The sequence below is a fragment of the Lissotriton helveticus genome, chromosome 4_1 (assembly GCF_964261635.1).
Source record: "Lissotriton helveticus chromosome 4_1, aLisHel1.1, whole genome shotgun sequence".
In the NCBI taxonomy this organism is placed as follows: Eukaryota; Metazoa; Chordata; class Amphibia; order Caudata; family Salamandridae; genus Lissotriton; species Lissotriton helveticus.
In genome coordinates, this window is record NC_136063.1 from 235514034 (window position 1) to 235539378 (window position 25345).

Sequence of the window (25345 nt, forward strand, 5' to 3'; positions counted from 1 at the left end):
AGACAATACGATACGCATCCCAACAAAATAAAAGGACCCCCATAAAGGAGGAAAAAGGGGAGAGGGAAAAAGGGAACGAAAGAAGGGACTCCCACCAAACCACGCACCCCCAGGAGTGAAAGCAGGATAATAGAGTCCGGCAAGCGACATAGCAAAAATCGATACCGAATTACCCAGCGAGCTACAATCAGATACATACCGGAATACGAAAGTCACAGAAACTCCCCAGGGGGATACAGGAGGAGACGGAGTCCCGGAAAAAGTGAACATACAAGAGCCATAGAACAAAAAAGAGAGGAAATAAGGGAGGAAAAAGACCCCCCAATACGGACAGACCCCCCCCCAACCCACCCCTAAAGCCCACCCTGCACCCCTGCAGAAGGCTACGGCCTACCCCCCCGCAGCGTGCCTGTCGCCCTAATTAGAACCCGAAATATAGCGGAGCAAAGTTAAGTCGGAAACAAAGACAAAAATGGGAAGGGAAGAGAAGGAAACGAGGGATGGGAAACACACACAGACATACACGGGGGAGGGCCGGGAGACAGGAGTAAACGCACCCAGCCACCCGCCTGAGTCGAGGAGCCAAGTCCCCGGGAAGCCAAAGAACATCGGGTTAGAGTCCAGGGGCACCAGTCAATCACACAGAACCATACCGGGACAGGTTGACCATCCAAACCAGTGCAAGACTACCGCACACAGATGCCAATATACATTAGCCCTGTCCTTGTTTGTCCAAAGTGGAAACGGTCCGATCCAGCGAGGACCAGGTTACGAAGAACAGGAGACAGACAGCAGGAAGATCCAACGGCAGTCCGGAAAAGGCACGTAAAGTGGAACACGGACGATCCAGGAAAGTCACGAAGTGTAGCAAACGATGCAGGCACAAGTCCAAGGATATGTCCAGAAGAACCGACCCATCTGGGCCAGCACAGGAGACATCGCCGGGCAGCAGCGACCGAAAGGAAGCGGGAGAGTCATGAAGGCCAGGCCAAGTAAAATCCAGCTCCCGGGCCCGAGAGAACGAAGGTAGCGCAGGAGGAGGAGGCGCCATCAAGTTCCGTACAGCAGCAGACGCGGTCGGAGCCGGGGCCAATTCCGCCAGGATAATTCCAGCCGCACCCCGCGGCGGCACAATCACGTCTGGCCGTGGGGGCTCAGGAGGCCCGCCGTGAGGAACCATCTCCGAAGCTAGGATAGGCGCGGTCACACAGAGCCGCCAGGAGAGCAGGGTGTCCAGTAACTCCTTAAGTGTAGGAAAACATTCACAGTATCGGGCACCCGGGCCATGCGGCGGGCCCCCAGCGCTCGCCCAGGCCCGGTCAAGACACTCGGGGTCGGCCGCCATTTTGAGAGTCCGACAAGGCAGCGCGGCTGTAAATCTCCGCCGAGGCGGCAGTAAGGCAAACAAAGTCCCGCTGACCGGCAACAGAGCACCCCGGGCAGGAAGGGGGGCCACCAGAAGAAAGGGATTCGCCGGCCACCCAACGCCGCCGGTCCCGTTCTCCGAGTCCGGGCGGCAAAATCAAAATGGCCGGACCGGAGAACAAAGGGAGAGCAAGCCGGACACACGAGGAGCTTCGACCACGGAAGGTAGCGCCTCCACCATAGGCCTCCTCCCCACAGGAATCGGCCAGGAAGGACCTCCGGCCCACACGAACAACGGCCCTCCGACCACCTCCTCCGCGCCCCGGAGGGCAGATCCGCAGGCTCCGTCTGGCCCGGGAGCCGGCAAGAAGATCCAGGCCAGTCCGCCTCCGACACCCCAACACAATCGGGGGCACTGCACCGGATCTACAGCAGCCAGGATAACCGGAACAAGAGGTAAGCGCCTGCAAAGCGTCGTAGCACCACCACTCAGCAAACAGGGCTTCCCGGGGCAGGATTACAGCAGGATAAATGTGAAAACCCAGGCGGGCGAACGGAGCCGAGCTAAAGCGCGGCCATCTCGGTCGCGAGCTAGGCTCCTCCCCCCTTTAGCTGTATTTTTGATATGGGGGATGAGGGAAAGGTTCTGATCAATACTGATAGCAATGGATTTGATAGAATTAGAGGTGGAGAGGGCGCAATTAAGGGCATTGATGTCCTTAATCCAGATTTGAATGGGGAGGGGATTTTGTTTAGGGGTGAAAATAATGATTTCGTTTTTTTTAGGATTCAGTTCAAGTTGATTAAGGTGGAACCAGGCTTGGACTTTCAGTAGAGTGTCATTGAGGTGAAGGATGTCATTGTGGGATTTAATCTTGTAGTAAAATTGTGTCGTCGGCATAGAGGTGGTAGCTGATTTTGGCTTGTTTGAGAATGATAGTGAGGGGTTCCATGAAGAGGTTGGAGAGAGGATAGACCCATGGGGGACCCCGAGAGTGATAGGTTTGGGTTTAGATAGACAATGACTGAGCTTAATTTGCTGTGATCTGTTCTGGAGGAAGGATGTGAACCATTTGAGTACATTGCCTTCAAAACCAAATCGCTCTTTAAGGGTGTTCAGCAAGGTGGGAAGATGTACCGTATCAAAGGCGGCTGAGAGATCAAGGAGGATAAGTAATGAGGATTTGCCTTTGTCAAGAGAGCGATGAATGTCATCCGTAATATTGAGCATCGCTATTTCTGTGCTGCATCCCTTTCTAAATCCAGATTGGTAAATGTCGGGTAGATAGAAAGAGGAGATATGATTATCTAGCTGGGAAAGGACACATTTTTCAAGGGCTTTAGAGAGGAAAGGAAGGTTGGAGATGGGGCGCAGATTGTTCAGATCATTATGGTCGGCAGTGAGTTTTTTAAGAATGGGGGATATTTGGCCTAGCTGAAGGGAGGCAGGAACGCAACCGGAAGAGAGTGAAGAGTTGATGATATCGGACCAAATAGGGGCAATGATATGCTTGAGCTCTTGAACTAAATGGGCAGGGAGGGGGTCGTTGGAATGTGAAGACGGTTTAAGTTTGGAGATGATGTTGATGATATTGGTTTCAGAAATTGGTTTAAAAACGCTCCATGAAGCTTTGTTTTTGGGAAGGGAATTAGTCGGTGAAGATGAAGTTTGGGTGCTGGAAAGGAGGGGGTGTGCAGGATCGAGGTGTTGGAGTGCGGGGGGAAAAAGAGAGCTATCAGTGCTAGGGAGGGAGAGTAGGATGGGCGGTTGTCGGGAAGGAGGAGGGGGGCGGCGGAGGAAGATGGTTCATTACTTTCATAGATTCATTTTGTTCTGCTCACCAGAAGTCTTACATTCTCTCCTCTAATAATTGCCTGAGGTGTTTTGAGGCTTATTTCTATGTTTAAAATGTTCTTTTCCTCCATTTTCTTGTGAGCTTTCAGCATGTATTATGTTTTTATTCAAACTTCAGCATACATTGATCATACCGGTTCAGGTATTGATTACTGAAAAGGTGATTCACATATTTTATCAGCCCTCAGGATGGCATACCTGGAATGAGGCAATAGTTCAGCCGTAGCCCTTCTACTTTCAGTGCCATTACTTTTTTGCATCAGTTTAGTAGACACCCTTGGGTAAATGAATTGCCAGCATTTCATGTAAATTTCCTCCTGGAAGACGCAATGGCTTAGTAGAGCCCTCCTTAGTCACCACTGTTGCCCGTTGCTCACCAGCCCTCTGAGGAGCTGTTGTGTATCGCATAAGCAATGCGGCTGTCCTCAGAAGCAGGTGAAGTGTGGGTGCCAGAGCAGCAGCAACTGGGGCGGTTTCCTGTGCCCAGGGCCCTAGCAGCTGTACTTGCATCACAAGCTTCGAGCTGTAGCTGGTCCTGATACTGCAGCTCCGCCTCTTCACATCTCCAACATTACCATGAAGATTATGATAGTTGAATGATAATGCACATAAAAAAAAATGAAGTCTCAATTACAAATGTTAACCTTTTAATTTGGAGGTTAAAGTCTTTGAAAGCTGTAAGTTCAAAGTCAATGTTCTTTGCATCGCTGACCCTCTGTAGAACTAACAAAGCAGAGAAGGTAGTCTTTTCCGAAATGGCTACTGCTTCCACTTCAGTTTAGGGTACAGTGAAAATACCATTTCCCTTCTTTGTGTCGTTAGTGTGCATGATAAATTACTCACAAGTGTTGAAGTGTTTGCAGGTGTTGTGCAGCCAGTGCTGTGCATCTTTGGAAACATGTTTCTGTATTGTTGTCCTTAAGCAACAGAGGGCCATATGTCAATTGGGGGTGCTTGGAAGTGGTGCTCAAAGTCTTTTCAGGTTAAGTACCACTCCTGGGGCGCAGGTGCATCCACAGGGGATCATCGGCCTGTAATTCCTAGGAGGAGCCAGTAAAAGGTTGGTGGGGGACACGCTGCCTGGCATAACAGCACAACTTCTCTCACAAATACACTAGTAGCTAATAATGAGCCCGCCTCACAGTGAGCCATTACTAATTCCTAGCTTGGCCTAAGCCAAACAAGAAATTACGTTTTTTTTAGCTCCTTTGTAGTTTTGTTGGCCTCTTAGTTGCTGTTTCAGCGCCTTTTAAAATATTAGAATTGAGTAAAACTAACATTGGAAAATGGTAATTATGTTCCATGTAGTGATTCCAAAAAGATCAGTAGCTACCTTCACCAAGTAAATACTTCCACACCTGCAACATTTGAATGAATTGACCACTCTGCCCATCTTCACCGGATGTTGTTTACATTGTGAATGCGGACCCGGATCATTTTCAACAACTTTGTAATGAATTTTCAGATGTAAGCTTGCTGCTCTCATAGGGCACTTCCCTTTTGGGTGTTTGAACCATTGCTGACAATTCGGTTTAATAATGTAATGAGATAGACTGTTGGAGTAAGAACGCTACTTCCCTATCAGGAGAATGTCTGACTGTCACCTTCTTGAGACACTTGACCTTCTGGGGCCCACAAAAGAAGCCTTAGGTAGTATACTTTTGTACAGTCTCGAGCCCCAGCGATAGTCCGCTATCCCTACATTTCTGTGCTTGCGACAGTGTTACTTTGCTGGTAGAGTAAGGTATAGCCACAATCTTCTGATTGTCACTGTTACTGTTCTAGTGTCAGCAGACTTCAGTGTTTGGCACTGCCTTGCTTCTCAAGTGTGCTGGATGTGGGCCATGGCTGGCCAGCGCTAGTGTGGAAGCACACATCCAGATTATATTTAATCATTTTGTTTTTTGTTGGGATGCCTGTAATAAAGAAGTTAAAATTGAAATGTTTTAAAGGGATATTGTTTTCCAAAGGGCCGCTTCTTTTTATTTTGCATTGAGACTGCTGCTTGGATTCTCATTACCCATTCCCTTTCACCAACTGCCAACGTTTACCTCATTCCTACTGCCCTCGGCCGCCATGCTCTGTCTGAGACCTCTTCCTTCCAGAGTACCTTTGTGCAGGATGTGGTACTGACCCTATCACTTGTTGACTCTTCTAGAGGTTACCTTAATGGCCTATTTTGGCCACTGCTGCTCCAGACTGGCTGGATGGACTCGACGCATGCAATATTATCAACCTTGAGGTACTCGCCAGTCCTCGACAAACCACCAGAAACCTCAATTAATTCTTCCATGACAAACTTATGATTTCTGTAATTCCTACCTGCATCAAACAACAGTTTTACATAGCACTTCAAGTTCGCTTTACCAGTAACTCTGGTGCTTCAGAACCAACATTTACTTTGACCGCTCAATACTGTGTGTGTGTGTGGGGGGGGGGGGGGGGGGGGTGTGCGTGTGTGTGTCTTTTCTTTCAATTCTAACTTCTCGAACGCCAAATCTCTTATGATGCTCATTTCTACTGCCCAGGCTGAATTAAACTTTATTCCTCACCTTCTCGTTTATACTGTGTGCTATTGACTTCAAAAGGCCATTCTCGTACCAATTTAGAATAACATCTGCTGCTGAACAGGCTAAATGATGATCCTTCAGTAGTGATATAATTTAACCTTTTGACTCTAACAAAGGACACAACCACCTTACCTTTAGTAACCTGTCTGAATGCCCTTTATTTGTACTCAGTTCTGGGTTCAACCATCCTAATGGACGAGGCTGTACAAATACACTGTGAAATGAACAATACCAAAGGTAGAAAAATCTTTTACTTGTGATTGGTTACAAATTTTGCTCTTTTTTGTTACCAATATGTTTAACATAACTTCCAACTTTTAGAAATCTCCTGCCAAAATTATACCTCTGCTTCAGCATTAGTTGTTGTCATAAAAGCATAATGGACCAATTTAGAGAAATATTTAACCACAGCAATTAAATATCTTTAAATGCTCAGGAAAACCCACCATTGGCTAAGTGGAGTCAATAGCCACATTCTCCCGTGATCCATCTACCATGGAATGCATTTGAAGTGGCGTTATTACAACCTTTCCAGTGCTGGCTGGAAAGCACTCCTGAACAATTTTTTCCACTTGAATGTTTACCCCTGTCCACCAGATGTGCTCTAAGCATTTGCTTTGTAGATATCCTATCCGGATGATAATGATAAGCTAATGCAATTAACTGCCTTCTCAAACCTCATGGTGGCAGAGGCATATCTAACCTTAACACACCACCCTCCACAATTAGTTCTGAAAGTGCCTAACTGAAAACCACTTTGATATGACAAGTATGCAGCAAAACAGGCCTTAAAATATCCTCTTTCTGGCTGATGGCCAGCCATCCCTTAGACCCCACGCTAACGGCAAAGTCATCCATACTGTCCACTTTCAACTCTTCCTTGAATCCACAGTCTTCTGAAATCGGGTGAAACACTTTGCCCTTACAGATTTACCACCTGAACTGTATCCAACTGCAAAATTGTACTTGTTTACCTAAAAAACTGATCTAATACTTTTAGAAGCAGCTTTTACTGTGGCATTGTAATCCACTGAATGACTCAAAGGTTTAAAAGAATTTTTTTTAAACGAAGAACCCCAGAAGTATGGCCATAATTTATCAAATCCTCAAACGCCGTTTCTCAGCTTCTTTCAAAGTGTATCATGTAAATGCTAGAAATGATAGAAATTATATAAGTGCTATTTTATCTTCCTGTCCATTAACCCACTGACAAAGAACAGCTCCCACGCCAACAGCACTCATATTTTTACTTGACATCACACCATCCGTAATGGATTGCAAAGCGGTCACTGTCAAAAACGTACTCGTTCTGCCCAAACGGATGTTTCTCTCTTTCATACCAGGTTCTTCAATTGTTCCATCAACAAAGCATACCCATTACCAAATCATAATACTCACTTAGACCAATGAATATCTTCAAGTAATACTTAAGACAATTTCTTCTTCCTGGGTTGTTGCATAAATCAAGATGTCATCCATGAATGCTTGAACACCAGATGTGTCTTTGAACAACAGATAGTTTCTGAAAAACACCAGTGAAATTGGTGAGATGGTAGGTTTTCTCAGGAAATCCATAGAAACTAAATGTGTGGGCAACTCCGGGTGTGTCGCGGGAAAACTTTTGCCAAGGAGCCTCCTTCCACAGCACTCCCTCCTCCCCTCCTTCCTATCATGGTAACCTTCCCATAGTCCATCACAGATTCCTCCCTGCTGCTCTGACTGGTCCTTAACAAAACCATACATGGATCTACTTATCATTGTTTCTATGTGCCCTCCACCTCTCTTGTCTCTCCAAACAAATGCGTTAATTGATTTATGGGCAGGTCTCTGCCTACTCCCACCAACATTGTATCTACCTTTGTATTGTACAGGTGAAGCTGTACTTGGGCTAAACATCTGTTAAAGAAAGTTGTAACTAGAAGTTGCAGATCCTATACTGCTTGCCGCAATTTGTCAGACCCAGTTTTTGGGCTGGGGCGGGGAGGAAGGGTGGCAGGGCATATAGCTTTAGCTGCTACTGGGCCCTGGGTGCTGTCCTACTTTGGCTCTGCAAAGTGGGTCAAGTACAATTCTGCAGTAGGGAGGTCAAGCAGTCAAAGGATTTTTGGGTAAGTAGTGTGGGGGATAAGACCTCAGAACTCACCAGTCAACCAACAGACACAATGTCCACCCCAGTGGTTATCTTTTAGTTGACAAAAGTACTTTATTCATGCAGCAAAAAAATAAATACACACCCCAAGGGTGACTTCAGCCCCCCCCACCCCCTTGTTGCCCTCTGAGAAGTTTCCTCATTTAGGGGAACTTTGAAAAGATACAGGAATAGCCATAGAGTAGGCATAGGTGCATATCGGTAGCAGTGACCACAAATGTTAGCCTGTAGATTAGTTCCATTGCCTTAGGGGCCATCGAGGTCATTGTGGCAAAGGTTATAGCTCTGCAGTCAAAACTTACAGTAAACAGTAACATTACCTTTGTGTGTATTAGGCACAGTTTGATTGGGTTTAGCCCTGCGTTACCTGTTCAACTGCTATAAGAATCAATGTCGTTACCCTGTGGGAACATCAATCTGGCACTCTTGGTTGTGACTCTCGCTTGCCCTCAATGAGCACACAACATGGTTTCTAGCCATTTAGGCAGACCCTCAGTTTCTCCAGCAAGTTGCAGTCTTCAGGTGATGTCCCCTCACCATATATCCAGCAGACCGTCGTCTATAACTTTTCAAAAGATAACAAGCTGAGGCCCAATGCATCCAAGGTGAGATTTAATGGCAGTAATACCCAAAGCGTTAGCCTGCTGGGATACGCGTTGGGTATTTCTGCCATTAAATCTCACATTGGATGCATTGGGCCTCAGCTTGTTGTCTTTTGAAAAGTTATAGACTGTTTGTTGGATTTATATGGGTTAGGCGAACCCCGCTGCGGCCCGTCATCAGCAGTGGCGCGGGCTGATATCGCCTATATCCAAAACTAGTTTGCCTGGAAGAAAGAGGGGCCCACGAGCAAGGTGAAGGTTTCAGCATTTAATTCTTTGTAAGGAGCGCAGCTTGCGAAATGGATGCAAAAACAGCAAATTCAATGAGTCAGCCTGACGCGTTTCGTATTGCTACTTCTTCAGAGGCACTGACTCGAGCTTCAAGGCAGATATATATATATATATATATATATATATCGATCCATCACCCCCTCCAACGGCGAGAGTGAAGAGGCCAACAACGGAGTACAGGTGGAAACAGCATTTATTCCATTCAAGCAGGTAGGAGACTTCCTTGTCACCCACTTAAAAGCGAATGCATTTCGGCTTAGGTTTAGCCTTCTTCAGCGCCGCGGGTGTAACTGCTTCAGGTGGTGGCACATTTCTCTGATACAAATACCACGCCCCACCTTTTTAGTCCTGCATTACTCCACCCCTTCTGGCCCAAATGCCAATCGCAATTATCCATAGTAAGTTGCATCATGCACCGCGACTACTAGTCCCAGAATGCAGTTCATGTGTTCATTGCTGGTAATGGTTGCGTGGGGATAGCAAAATGCTGTGTTGGTAAGGAATAGACTCCCAACTCTGCCGCCGTAGAACCAACCGTTCCCTCTTGTCTCCTACCGTCTCAACCTTCACGTGCCTGGTGTCATCTAAGCGGGGACAGGATGAAATGCATATCCTGCCCAGCGCGAACATATATACACACAACCCTTTCAGAGATAGTGACGCATAAATTATGCAAAAGAGGAGAGAACTCTGGGTAGTTCTCAAGTTTAGGTTGAAAGCAGCTCCTGCTAGAGCACTCTCAACACCAGCAACACTCTAGATCTGCTCACCTCAAATGTCTGTTTTTCTATCAAAGCCTTTAAGCATAGGATCAGCACAGTGCCATCCACGCCGGGATAGAAAAGGACAAAGTCTTTTGCCATTTCTACAGCAGTCTTTAAGCATAGGACTATGCTTTCCACCTAAACTTGAGAACTTCCCAGCGTTCTCCTTTTTTGTGTGTATGTATCTATATATATATATATATATGTATGTGTGTATGTGTATATATATATATATATATATATATATATATATATATATATATATATAACACATTTACAAATGCAACCGTTTTATCAAATGCAAGTGTTAAATGCATGGGATAAAATACAAAAGGATAATGGTGATAATAATACTGTATGTCCACTGCAAGAAATAGGCACTGTTAAATCCAAATTAGGATTCAAACGAACGCATGAAAAGATATAAAGATTTATACACAGAATACATCATGATTATGACCACTGGAGACTTGAATGTGCACACAAACACTTTTAACAAAAGAGAATTCCTTTCTGTGTATTAGTCTTTCGATAAGTGACCAACAGGCCTACACGTATGGATCATTTGATATTACTTTATGCTTATAAAATTACTCAACATTAGTACGCCACACTAGAATATCATTTTTAGTTACTCTCAAAGTTTTATTTTTTTTAAATCTTTTAAAAAGAAAGACATTTATATTTATAAACTTTGTATTGAATTTTACACACTTTAAATCGTTAAAAAGGGTGCTCTGTTACACTTCTAACTGCTATCTAACAATTCCGAATTACGGTTTCTAATTCAGTCACACCAGGTTCAAAATTTTTTTTTGTGTATTCACATTCAATACATCAATACAAAACAATTCATGTACAATTAATAAGTCCCATTGTCGACGCGTTTCGGTGCGTAGGTTACATTTGTGGCACCTTCCTCAGGACAGACGAAATATTTAAAACCAAAGTTATTGCTTCTTTTTGAAGCATAGGGATTTCAGTCCTTGTATTGGATTTTCAGGACTTCTTTATTTCAATTTGGCGTAGCGCTTCTCGTCGTTCACACCAAAACCTTATTCAGTCATTGACTTTTCATAGGGATTTTATTTATCACTTTAAAATATAGGTGTCTGTCAAAGCAGGTACTGTGTTTCAGTCTGGCCCTCAAGCATTTGGTAATATTACTGTGCCATGTGCATTCGATAATGTTACTGCGCCTATCACTTTATTGCTTAATGCTGACACTCAGGCTGTTTCTTTCTTGCACCCTCTCACGTGGTGTCTGGCAACCTTATTGAGATGAAAAGTTTTGCATTAGCCCGGAGTGCAGCTCTTGCTTTTCTTGTGCCAGAGAAGCTTTAACTCTTGGGTTGGAGCGATGATTTTAATTCGATCTGCTCTCTACCTTCTTGTTGCCGGCGTGAAGTAAAATGCTTGCGACCGCTTCCTGCTATGACTGCTTCTGATCAGAACAAGAAAAGCAAGAGCTGCACTCCGGGCTAATGCAAAACTTTTCATCTCAATAAGGTTGCCAGACACCACGTGAGAGGGTGCAAGAAAGAAACAGCCTGAGTGTCAGCATTAAGCAATAAAGTGATAGGCGCAGTAACATTATCGAATGCACATGGCACAGTAATATTACCAAATGCTTGAGGGCCAGACTGAAACACAGTACCTGCTTTGACAGACGCCTATATTTTAAAGGGATAAATAAAATCCCTATGAAAAGTCAATGACTGAATAAGGTTTTGGTGTGAACGACGAGAAGCGCTACGCCAAATTGAAATAAAGAAGTCCTGAAAATCCAATACAAGAACTGAAATCCCTATGCTTCAAAAAGAAGCAATAACTTTTGTTTTAAATATTTCGTCTGTCCTGAGGAAGGTGCCACAAATGTAACCTACGCACCGAAACGCGTCGACAATGGGACTTATTAATTGTACATGAATTGTTTTGTATTGATGTATTGAATGTGAATACACAAAAAACAAATTTGAACCTGGTGTGACTCTGAATTAGAAACCGTAATTCGGAATTGTTAGATAGCAGTTAGAAGTGTAACAGAGCACCCTTTTTAACGATTTAAAGTGTGTAAAATTCAATACAAAGTTTATAAATATAAATGTCTTTCTTTTTAAAAGATTTTAAAAAAAAATAAAACTTTGAGAGTAACTAAAAATGATATTCTAGTGTGGCGTACTAATGTTGAGTAATTTTATAAGCATAAAGTAATATCAAATGATCCATACGTGTAGGCCTGTTGGTCACTTATCGAAAGACTAATACACAGAAAGGAATTCTCTTTTGTTAAAACTGTTGATACCCAGTCCTTTCTGGTCCCTGGGAAACTCTCTACTTTTTGAGACACACAGAAACACTAGCATATCCCAATGCCTATAATCAGAGAAAATACATCACCGGATGCAATAACTTCTCTAGCCTTCACCAAGCTGGGGGATTAACAGCTAGGGTCAAGAGACTCAGCAAACCGGAACTGCCACACGGAAAAAGATGTCTGTCCATCCTTCAGGACCAAAATCGAGCTTTCCAAGTCAACAGACCCCAGTTTTATAATCTCAATGCAGTAGAAGTTTTCAGAGAAGACCTCCTCTGCGCCAAGGAGTCCTCACATACTCTTTTGCGCTCCTACATGTTCCAGCCCCTTATCTTAGTGAAGCATGAGACAATAAAAACCTCTCCAAAAGTACAGAAAACAATCTTGAATGTGAATAACCCAAATAACATGAGTAACATGGGGGCCTGTTGTGTGCCCAAAGCTCAAGCTAGACAGTCAGAATTCAAGATGGTATGAGGGCATGTCAAAGCCAATAGTAAAAACTTCCTAATGTACAACATAATGCACATTTGGGCACCACTGCTTGTAACACTACACTCCAAAACAGAGAAGTACATTCCACACCTTTCTCTCTCATATGCTTTCAAACGTACATCCCACACAAGGAGACACAAAATGCAAGTACAACGTGGATTAAAACCCATAAAATCAATTAAAATAATGGTAGTCAATAGATAGGAGTGCCGCTGCCACAACAGTCCACCATAATAGGTTGGCCAGTTGAAGGGCTCTTTTGTACAGCACAGAGATTTTGGGCTCGAGTTACAGGTAAGTAACTTGTTAAAACTCCTTTCTATGTCTTCTGCTCAGTCCTTGTGGTTCTCATTCTACCGCCATCGTTCTGCCTGCCCTATTGACTAGTTCTGACATCTGCCGCACCTCTTCTTGTTGCCGATCACACCTTGCATTTCATAGTCTGATTAATAATGCTGTAGCTTGTTAATGGCATTAGCTCATTGCTCTTTTTTAATTCAGTATTGTGCTCCCGTTTCAGAATAGTCTCTTAAATCAGGAAAGGATAAATAAAATGACTTTTAACATACTGTTTTTTATTCTCGTTTTATAGGTGGATGCCACTGTTTACCTACTGCATGTCTGCACATAGTACCTATAGAAACACTTCATAAATACGGTCTAAGGAACACTTTTTGGTTGCTTGTCGTTGTAAACATCCCCGACTGGAAGCTGTAAATTGTGTAGCTTTCAGTCAGATGTTTGCTGCCACCGGCTTGACATGATCAGCTTCTGTGAAGAGTCTTTCTCTGATGACGACACTTGATGGCCAGCCAGTTAGAGCACTGTATGTCTGGGGAGCTGTACATCTTCGATATGTTTTTGAATGTAAAGGACTGTAAAACAAAGTACTTTAGGATGAATTTTAAACTCATAATTATGGTTAGAACAGTCCTGTCCACATGAACAACTTCACTGTAGGGTATGATATATAATACTTGTGTAAAGGATGGATTGCTGAATGTGTGGCTGATACTTCATGTTTTACGACTGTTGGGGCTTTATAATAGATGTTAAGCCATGTAGCGGATGAGTTATTTTACTTTTTGGTAAAGGTAGTTTGATCTGACACTGTAGATTATATGTTCACGCCTAAGAATACTAATCATATTAGACAGGCAAATCATGGATGAATGTAGAAATCCATTTACTTTCTTGAAGTACCACATGGAAAGAATTTAAGTGTTGAATACATTAGTCATAGGGCCGTTTGTAGAATTACCCTGGGCCTTTTGTAGTTTTACTTTAAATCTTTTTTAACAAAATTTGTCAAACTAGATATCCAGAATTAAATTCGATCTCGTGGTCATTTGAGTATCCCCCCTTGCACCCTAAAGGTTGCTGAATGCCATTTTTATCTATTGTGGAAATGTAATACTTAAAATTCAAATTAGTGATGTGATGTATAGTAAAATGGCTACAGGTATTTATTTTTATTTTTGGGATCGACCATCTGCAGAAATAATTTTATAAAGGAACCTGCACCAGTCACATCTGGTAATGAAGTAGAAGACACAAGTCCAAAATGTGCCCTGTGCGCTCTCCTATTCTGCCCCTCTCTCTTTGCTTTTGTTCCCCATATGGAGGAACACTATCTATTGCCATTCGCAGGATCTTATTTTGCAACTTTTGCTACTGTCTACCCACTTCATTGGTGTAACGTTCTTAATAGTACCCTGCCTGTAGGCGGTACTGTAGTTTGTGCTCTCTACCTGCTAACTTATGCTCTGACTGCATCGCTGAGGGCTGTTAGATGGATGGAGGTAAGTATTAATGGGATGGGTGGGGAGGAAGAGGTCTGTCCAGTTGTGTCACTCAGGCTTCTTCACATGCTCTCTTTAATCATTACATCCAACAACCAGATGCAAGGAGAAAGTTACTAAGGGATTGATTCTCAGTCTACTGAGATGGTTCAATGGAAGTGGGCTATCTACGGTAAAATATAAAATTTCCTTTTGTATATATATTAATGTTAAGCATTTGTACTCTACACAATTAATTGATGTCTAAAGCAATGCTTTAAGTAAAATTAACCGTAAACATGATTTTTTTAATGTGCAAAAAGAAAGTTGCACTGGGATGAGCAGTTTTCTGAGCTGTTTGTGTGCGATTATTTTACTTTTTGTATATATTAATGTTAAGCATTTGTATTGTACAAAATTAACATTCTACTAATGTAATGATTTAATTTGGATTAACCTCTGATGAGATTGTTTAACTTGTTAAATTGCTTTCCAATTCTAGTGTCACTTTTGCTGCTGCTTCTTTCCTTTTTGTCTTTATCCCAGAGTAATCGACATATCCTTTTTTAATAATTCAACACCCCTGCTCCGAACTGTGACCCTACCTTAAATTGAAAAACCAGATAGTTACACAATTTGTTTAAAAGTTTGGCAGTTACTATGCTATTTCCTCCGTATGTACAGAAGGTAAACTGTTCAGTAGGCAGTGCTGAATGAACAGATTTGACTGCCGTGTCAGAAGTTGCTTCGAGATTAGTATGTTGTTAATTAGAAATCTGCCCATAGTTTGTAATTGTACAAGTTTGAATTGCGAGCAGCACCAGAAGATAAATGCAATTCAGTTCTAGAATTGCGACAGCAATACTTAGTTTATGTAAACATCCTACACTCAGCTCTAACACATACAATGGCTGGGAGGCGGATGTTTACTGAAACTGGTTTGACAAGACATCCATCGTTAAATTGTGGAAACATTCTAATGTGTAATTTGTCATTTTTTTGATCAAGTTGAGGTGCTGCTTTTTAAGAGTGTAATGGAGAAAGAATGTTTAATTTGGCTTGATTCTCAGAGTAGCAAATGCTGTTCTTTAATGTACACATTAAACTAATAAACCACTTTTGTTGTTGTGCCTAGTAAGTGGTTTTTCCAGTTTCTGTGAATTGTAATTACACTTGCGCAAATTGTTTTTAAAAGTTTGACATTATTCCTAATTTATCTTCTGTTTATTTTCACTTACACATATTCAAGGCTGAACAAATATGTAGCAGTATGTGAAGATGGAATATTTTCTTATGTAAAAATAAAAAGTAAAGCAATTAGAACAAATGCCTCAATAGGATGTATTTTCCTTACTAATTGCATTCTCTAACTCCAGATCAGTTTCTGGGATGTGAATGGTTTCTGCATTCTTAACCGGGTCATGGTGAGCTCTCAATCACAAAGTGATAGGGTAAACAGTACATCCTCACATCCCATGGGGATAGAGCGGGTCATCAGACAGGGTGTCCTATGTTACCACCGACATTTGCATTGATGCTAGAGCCCTTTGCTAGTGCTGTGTGGCATAGGAATGACATTTAGGGGGTGCATATTGGAAAAGATGTTTTTCAGTTGACTTTGCAGATGGGGCCATGCTCACTCTCCCAAAACCACTCTTATTCATACTACCAGTACTAGAAGAGCTGGACACTGTCAGGGTGATCTCTAACTTTCAAATTAACATCTCCAGATCAGAGGCCCTCTTGATTCATCAACTTCTCCACCAAGCTGAGGCTCTCTATAAGCTCATACCTATCCAGTGGAACTTAAAATCAATCAAATACTTGGGGATGATTATAAATTAGATGCACTATTGCACAAATGGTAACTTTGAACTACAAAACACTTAATCCAGAGCATTTGAAGAAATTTCAGCAATGGCTCCTGAAGTTATTCTTATGGGCTAGACAGGATAGCAATAATTAAAATGAAGATTCTTCCTCAGATCCCTTATGTAATTCAGACAGTTGCTCTGCCTGTGCCGTCCCTGGTCCTCAAACAGCTGCAAGACTTAATTTCTATACTACAGTGCAAGTGCAGAAAATCAAGAAATGAAAAAGATAAAATCATGCTATGCCGCTATAACAGACCCTACATAAAAGCTGTTGGAACCATAAAAAGACAACACTAATCCACACACATAACTGAAGTTGACCACCTTTCTGAGGAGCTCTACAGGTCGCTATAAGAAATCTGCAGTTCAAAGTGCCAAAACACAGAAACGCCACAAGCTCATGCCTTTGGTGACATCATCGCCATGGAATTGATTCAAAAAATTAAAAACATTCCTTAAGAACATACAATACCACCATAGAAAGACAAAAGCAATCTTCCACAGATGTATGTCATTACATCGCATGCTATCTGAAAGAGACACGTTAGTGATCGATTCCTTACCTTGGAATATCCCCAGGCGTCCGGCTGGATCCGGAACGTTTTTCTGCTTCGCTGTACCTCTGCGTGCCAGCAGGTGGCGTCCTGCGGCTCCCCGTCAGTCACTGGCGTCGTAGGCACCGAGATGACATCACGCAGAGTACTTGGGCGTCAACCGTGCACGCTGACATCAGTTCTTTCTTTTACCGCGCCAAAAGCGCAGATCCAGATTGACCACGTACCTCAGTCATTTTTTTACCACTTTTTTCAGGTCTCCTGGTGCACGTAGGGATGCCCGGCTTTAAGTCTAGTGGGTCGTGCCACCGTGATATGTCGGTGTCGGACCCCCATGATGTCTGCCTCTACTACATGGAGCATGGCCATGACTCCTGGGATTGTCTGGACTACCATGCCCTGAAGGCAGCACTATGACACTACAACACTTTCCCACCCCTACACTACCCTAAAACAATACGACACTAACGTACCCTAAACCACTACCCACACTACTCCCACTACCTACACTACCCTTAACCCTAAAACAATACGACACTACCCTAAACCACTACCTCCACCCAAGCACAATCAGCCTTACCTTTTTCCTTGTGGTTCCTCTCCAGCGTCGCCATCTCTGCTCCTGGTTCCTGCTTACTGGGGCGGTGCACATTGGTTTGAGGAAACAGCCTCAGTTTCCTCACAACGACGTGGATAGCCATTACATCGCATGCGTTGTAAAAGTGCATGTGATGTAATGGTATGCATAATTTTTACTACGTGTTGTAACATCGCATCGATGTAACGCATGCGATGTTATAGCAACGCGTAGTAAAAGTTGCGTTGTGATGGCTGTTCCCCGTCTTCCACCACTACATACTTTCAATACTGTCTCAGAAAATGATTTCTTCAATATTATCTTAAATAGGCCATTAGGATCACTGTAAAAAATCTTTAAAGATATCCTTCACACAGCCTATACAGGGGAGGTAGCTAGAAGTTTACTCAACAAATCCTTGATATAGGTTCATTCCCATCCCAAGCCGAATAGCTCCTATCTTAAACCACTTGTCTGAAAGAAAAACTTCGACCCATCTCGCCCAGCAAACTACATACCGATATCAGATGGCCCATTCCAAGAAAATATTTTTGCAGTGTTCGGTCAACTTTAAACATTTAGAGAAGAAAATAAATTGATATCAGACTTACAATCCAGCTTCAGACCAGGAAGAGTTAGCCATCAGATCTATTGGGATGATCTAAAACTCGGTGTACAAGAATGGAACAGCTACTCTGTTGCTTCTGGACCAATCGGCATAGTTTGACACTGAGCACCTCATAACAAACAGATTTACCAATCATGTTTCACATCCGTTCCTCACACCCAACACTGTGGTGTCCCTCAAGAGTCCATCACAGCTCCTCTATTATCCAATCACCATGCATTGGTGCACCCTGTTTCATCCTATGCAAAATATAACCAATCCAAAAAGCTGGAGTACTCTTCCACCTTCACCCAAGAGAACACAGGTCTACAATCCTGCAATACCGTTACTGGCTACCAATAGCTAGAAGAGTAATATTAAAGAAATGGTACATTGTTCACTGTGTCTCCCAAGGAAAAGAACCACTATACCCACAAGTTAAATTCAAGCAATACAAACCCTCAGTTTGCTCCAAAGGTCATCATACCACCTTACTTAAAAATAAAAAATAAATACTTGGGAGGCACAGCTTTTTCAATATAAGTCACCAATCTATGGGGCCTACAACCAGCCAGGATTGAAACCATTCAAGAGAATACATTCTTCAGAAGACAGATGAAATCAATACTGTTTCCTAGAGAATTACTTCATCTCACAACCCTGAGGCAGAGCCCAGAAATACAACTGCAACTTCACGGACAATTCAGGTTAGTTAAGAATCCCTTCCCTTATTGCTTGCCTGGGTATTATTTAATAATATAAAGTTAACTTGGCGGTAGCCCACTCATGAAATTGGATCAGATTCTGACAGTCTGACTTGCAGAGACAATATATTATAATCAAGGTTACTAGTTGTAACTGGTGTCTGTATCCCTTAAAAAAGATGCTGTTTTTTTTCTTTTTTAAAAGGGCTCGCTTCCACAATATTACTGTGGTATGCTTCATGATAAAGTCCTCGTCCAGAATATAAGTACAAGTAGTACATCAGGACGGGTTCAACATCCATACTAGAGGGAGCTAATTAGATATTTATCTCAATAGAGGATCCATGAGGCTACGTGTTAAAATTGCCCAAATGATTACCCCATTCCTGAAATTGTATTCTTCAGGTCCTTTGGCAAGGATAAAAAAGTAGTAGATGTTAGTGAAGTTAATTAGTAATCTCACATCTAAGGGTATGGTCTACATGTTATAGACTTTTTAAAAAAAATATGCCCATCCAGGTCAACCTGCTTTTGTGAGGACCGAACAGGAATGAATGGATGCATTTTAAGTTAGAAGCAACTAATAGTAATACTTTTGAAACAGTGTTTCGTTAACCATAGAACACACCAGGGACCTTGTTTGGTCCTGACAAAATCCGGATGGGCATATAAAAATGTCTGCATGTATCCTGCTGCTCTTTCTGTCAAAGGATCAGTCTTCAAGGGAAAAGGTTAATATTCTGAAATTAACTTGACTATAGCCTATAGTTGACACAAGAAAATCAAAACTTCTCCATAATTTACGCTGGCTAAAGCCCCACGAAGAACAACAATGGCATACTAGATTGATCTTGACAGGAATGCTTACAATTCTCTTTAGAATTCTGTCTCGATTGGCCCTTAAAATAGAGCTTGCAATGAGCACATTTCACTGTTCCTCACGATCAAAGCAGTTTTTTTTTTTAAACCTTTGCCCTGAGTAACCAAATGGGCTGTAGGAGTTTCTTCACACAGAAGTAAAGATCCGTTCTTTTCCCACCAGAATAATGAATTCTTGCTAACTGAACTTTCAAATAATCATCACACAACTCTGAGAGTTACCCTCTCACACCCAAGTATCCACAGTGTTGAAAAATAAAATGCCCTCACAGCATTGCCAGTCTCATTCAAGTTCTTGCCAGTATGTAGAAACAAAACTTCTTCTAAAAGCTTCCAGACACTCTTTCACAACTCTTGCTGCACAGGTGAACACAGTTCTCCAGCTGATGTCCTTTTTCAATGGAGTGCCACAGGCCAACTCCTTCCGCCATGAAAGCAGAAGAATAATGAGCGGCATGATTTGGGGTTTGCCTCTATTTTTAGCCAGACCCACACTTAAGATGGCTGCTGCCAATGGTTGGTGAGACATTTCTGTAAACACAGCCATATTTCAGCCAATGCTATTTTCACCAAAAGTCACAGTGACTTTTGCCACATAGGCTTTCACCGCAGAAAGCACCCCATACCTTATACACACTCACTAATTGTATAATCATTAAGCTCTTAGAATGAGTCTCCTGTAGTAGAAGGTGTTCCTTTGTCTTTCCTGACCGTGTTCCCTCCTTCTGCTGCTCTCCTGGGTCTGGGCATAAGGGATCAAGATTGTTAACTTTTTACTAGGGGTAGGGGCATGAACCATCTCAGCTGGTTCTCAATATTACTCTTCTGGTCCATATCCCAGCCAATTGGGGGTGGGGTCGCACACTACTCACACACCAGCGGTTTCGCCCCTAAGGACTATGGTAAATGTAGTTACGTGTTCCGCGATGCTGCATCTTTCGATTCTCTGCTATCTTCGCTGTCTTGGCCATCCCTGGCCACGTGTTTCGGGGTTTCACCCCTCGTCAGCAGGGATAGACCGTGTTCTGGGGTTGCCGGTGGCTGCCAAATATCTGCCAGGTTTAGTACCACTCAGGTGCGGGGTCCCAGGCTCGTCAGCCAACTGCTCGAGGGAGCTTTAACATTACAATTGGGGGTGGGGTCGCACACCAGCGGTATCGCCCCTAAGGACTATGGTAAATGTAGTTACGTGTTCCGCGATGCATCTTCTTTCGATTCTCTGCTATCTTTGCTGTCTTGGCCATCCCTGGCCACGTGTTTCGGGGTATCACCCCTCGTCAGCAGGGATAGACCGTGTTCTGGGGTTGCCGGTGGCTGCCAAATATCTGCCAGGTTTAGTACCACTCAGCCAAGAAATTAGATATCACAATTTCCCCTTTTGTATTTTGGAGTCCAAAATGATGCTCACTTTAAATACTGGTACACCTTGTACCAAAACTGGAGGACATTGCGAAAGGGAGTAATAGCTAATTTTAATAGGGAAACTGGGTTTGTTTTCAAGGCAGGAGGCATTACTAGTCTATAATTGTCTATGTTATGTTAAAAGATTTTGTACCGCGCACGGTCACCAATTGGTTTCATGGCGCTCAGAGACAAAGCAGAGAGGAGTACATAGGGGGTTAGTTATAGGCCAGCTGGAAGAGATGGGTTTTCACGAGTTTACGAAAGCATATATAGTCAGGACAGAGTCGGATGGTGGCGGGAAGGGAGTTCCAGATAGAGGGAGCAAGGAAAGAAAAACAAGAGCCGCCATGTTTTTTCCGTTTGAACCTAGGAATAGTTAAAAGGTTGTGAGTAGAGGATCGAAGATTCCTAGAGGGAATGTGACGCTTAAGGCTGCGTGAAGTGAAAGCAGGAACAAGACCAGTAAGTGACTTAAAGACAGTGCATCCCAGTTTGAAGATACATCGAGAGGCTACCGGGAGCCAGTGCAGTCTCCTCAACAGGGGCGAGACATGTTGATGTTTCGGCTGTTGGAAAACCAGTCTAGCCGCCTGATTTTGCACCAGCTGGAGCCGGTGGAGATGGTAAGCAGGGGTCCCAACATATAGGGAGTTGGCATAGTCGATACGGGAGATGACAAGGGCCGTGATCACAAGTACAAGAGCCTCTGTGGTGAGGAACCTTCGGATTTTGCCAATTCTGCGCAGGTGGTAAAAGCATGCAGAAGTGACGGCGTTGATTTGAGGTCTCATAGACAGATCGCTAGAGATGATCACGCCGAGGCTCCTCACGGTATAGACGGGACAGGGTGGGGGGGGCAAGAGATTGGGGCCAGAAACTGGAGTCCCAAGGGTTGGAGGACCCTCCTGTCAAAACAAGCTCTGTCTTGCTGGGATTGAGCTTCAGCTGGCTGAAGTGCATCCACTCAGAGATGGTAAGCATAGTGGACTGAAAGTTGGTACGAGAGGCAGTAGAGGTGTCGATGGGGAAAATTAGCTGTAAGTCATCTGCATAGTTGAAAATGGTTACTGGAGTCTGACGGAGAGAAGCTAAAAGAGGTTGCATATAGAGATTGAATAGAAGGGGCGAAAGAGCAGAACCTTGAGGGACACCACAGGAAAGTGAAGAGAAGGGCGCAGAGAAAGTGGATAAATGAACCGATTGAGAGCGTTGGTATAAGAAAGAAGTAATCCAGGTTAAAGCCAGGCCCTGGATGCCTGCATTTCTGACACGGTCGATCAAGATATCATGATCGACCTTGTCAAAAGCTGCAGACAGATCTAATAGAACCAGGGCCTGGGTGAGGTTCCTGTCAGCACCTAGTCTCAACGCATCCATCACCGCCGCGATGACAGCTTCGTTTGAGTGGGCTGGTCTAAACCCAGCCTGCTGGTCTTCAAGAAAGGAGGACTTCTCAATGAATGCGCTGAGGCATCGGGTGACATAAGTTTCCAAGACCTTCCCCAAATAGGGAAGGAGGGAAATAGGCCGGTAATTGCTCGAAACGGATGGAACAGTGCCAGGTTTTTTAAGAATAGGTACAGTGACAGCTTGTTTGAAAGCATCGGGGACAGTACCTGTAGCAAGTGAATCATTAAGGAGAGCCGGGGGGGGGCCTGGGCAGGCCAGAAAAGCAGCTTTTAGAATTTGAGGGGGACAGCAGTCGTTAGGGGAGCCAGAACTGACTACGTGTAGCAGGGAGATGAATTCAGTCAGGGAAATAGGGGGGAATTCGGACAGACAACAGGGATTCATGGGAGGTAAAGAGCAGACGCTAGAGGGAGAAGGGGAAGGGATATTGTTTTTAATGATAGAGATTTTCTCAATAAAAAATGAATTGAGTGAATCACAAAGAACTTGTGAAGGTTGGGGTTGCGCAGTGATGCGGTCAGGCAAAGAGAGTTCTCTAACGATTGAGAAAATGTCCTTAGTTTTGGAAGCTAAACTGAGAATTTTCTGTGAGAAATAGGAAGTTTTGGCCAGGAGGATGGAATTTTTATACAATTTTAGTAGGTCCATATAGGTGATTTTTAATAAGGGATCGTAGTTGCGTCTCCAGCTGCGCTCGGCTTGTCTGAGAGCTAATTTGTTCTGTTTAAGTTGGTCAGTATTCCAGCGCTGAGCGTCATGCAGACGTTTGGTTTTAACAACTCTTATCGGGGCATCCACGTCGCTAGCCTGTATCAGCCATTTATCAAGGGTGGCTGTTTGGGAGCTTGTTGGAGGAAATTCACTGGGGGTTGTGTTAAGCAGGATAGAATGAAACAGAAATATCAGCTCGCTTCCAGTTGCGTGCCATAAAATTTACGAGGGGAGCGGGTGGGTAAAGTAAGATTTAAAGAGAAGGAAATAAAAAAGTGGTCCGACCAAGTACAAGGGTAGACTGCGGGTGGAGAGATGGCGAGATTAGCCGACTATACTTGGTCGAGAGTATGTTCCTTAATGTGGGTCGCAACTGAAATGTGCTGTTTGCAGTTCAAGGGAATAAGGGCATATTGTCAGGGGGACGATAAGCAAGAACACATATGAAAGACAATTGAGGGGAAGTGAATTTTAACGTGAGGATATCAGTGTTTGGTATTGAAATGGTTACTAATTCAGTGAAGTGGAATTGGGAGCGTATGATAGCAGCAACCCCACCACCCGTTCTGCCCGTCCCCCTGTTAGATTGTAGGATGTAATAGCCTGAGGGAATGGCTGCCAGGAGATCGGGGGTGGAGTCATCTGTGAACTAAGTCTCAGAGAGAAGAAGGATATCAACATTGCTGCTGTCCAGTAGTTGGACAACCTCGAGTTGATGCTTGGAGAGCGATCGGCTGTTAAGATATACAACAGAAGTGAGGTCTAGTTTAATTATTATCAGCACTTCATATAGACCAATATATCTGGGAGGAAATTCCCCTGAATTCTTTTAATGAAAATGTGTTGAGACACACAATTGATACTCTGGTCCTTTTTGCAGATGTCCATCAGCTTGTTTCTAGCAGCTACTGTTGTCTTTCTAATTTTGCTGAAGAACACTTGCATTTTGTGAACCTTTTCTGTTGCAGCTGGAACTTGAGATTTTTTTGGATTGTCAGTCAGCAGTCTGGGGTGGTATCCATAGCTCCGAAAGAATGGTGAAAACCCTGTTGATGTATACGGAGTATTGATATAGGCCACTTCTGCATCCAGCCAAGAACAATTCATATTCAATAAATCGCACCTTAAATACTGTTTCAAGATCTGGTTCATGTGCTCGGTCTGTGCGGTGGACTTAAGGTGATAACTTGTGGATAATACCAGAGCTATCTTGAGGGCTGAGCACCATTCTTGAAACAATCATGCTATAAATTGGGATCTGTGATCGGATATAACTGCCAGAATTCCTTGAAGTAAGGCAACATGATTTGACAAACTGATTTAACTGTGTTGGAGTGGGTAACTTTTTACATAGAATAAAATTGTAAGCACAGGATCTGCTGAAGAGGGCTTCTTTAGCTCTGGGAAAATTGTCACACCACCTCATTGGCGCATTGCCTGTTTGACCTTAACCATAAGATCCCAGTTGGTGTTAGTGGATTTGGGAGCTTCTAGAAGCAGTAGAAGAGTTGCTTGTGGAGAAACCGACTAAAGAATATGTACAGATCAAGGCCCCAGATATACATTTGAATCCTCCAGACAGGGTTTATGATGTTACAATACTGAGTGAGGATTACATACAGTTGGGTAAGTGTCCTGCAGGGACTAGGTGATTAAAGCAGCCTTTTCTTCCTTCATACCGGATATATCGGGGAAATATATGCAAGAGAGTGGGATCTAAAACGAGCCCCAGCCTTGTACAGCAATCTAATAGGTGGAATAAAGATTCTATTTCATGCCATTCCTATGTGGAGTGCGCCCCAAAATTAAAGCTCCGTGTCCTCTGAAAGAAATTCACAACATAATACAAAATGTCCCTGTAGGAATCGTTCACACCATTGATTTTTGAATCGTTAGTTTGCCGCCTCAGCGGTCAATAATTTCATAAGAGCAAGGAAAAAACAGGATTAGACTGTTCTTTATTTTTCTAATATAAAAACGTTTTGTCTTCACACACACTGTATAATATGGCAACAGAAAATACTACTAAATTTGTAAAATCAATTAACAGTAGTATATGACAACTTTTGCTGATGACATGGAAAAAAACCAATAATATGATCTAGAAATTACTTTCCATACTACAATCAATAGAAATTCAAATGATGATACATCCAAAAGCAAAAAGATGTCAAGCGTCGACGTTTCGGTCCCCGGTGGTTTACAAAATCCATAGGACCATCATCAGGACCATACGTTGCACATATAAATCTAAAAATAAATGTATATATACATATAAATACAATGATATCCTTGCAAAACCAGTATCGTCTACTTAACCCAAGGAAAAATGGACCGTTGACCCACACCTTACATGTGCAGTATAGATCAGCCACCACCAAAGGCAACCTATAAATATGTGCCTACTACCAAAGTAATACCCTCAGTGTACACAAT

At 43.1% G+C, this 25345-nt stretch overlaps 1 long non-coding RNA gene across 1 annotated transcript in view; it reads left to right on the forward strand.

Annotated features, from left to right (window-relative positions):
• Positions 1 to 15307, forward strand: part of LOC144828494 (uncharacterized) — a 51002-nt gene extending 35695 nt beyond the window's left edge. The window contains exon 3 of the long non-coding RNA XR_013610453.1: positions 13001 to 15307. This is a non-coding gene — a long non-coding RNA (uncharacterized LOC144828494). The remainder of the gene's footprint in view (positions 1 to 13000) is intronic.
• Positions 15308 to 25345: the final 10038 nt, after the last annotated feature.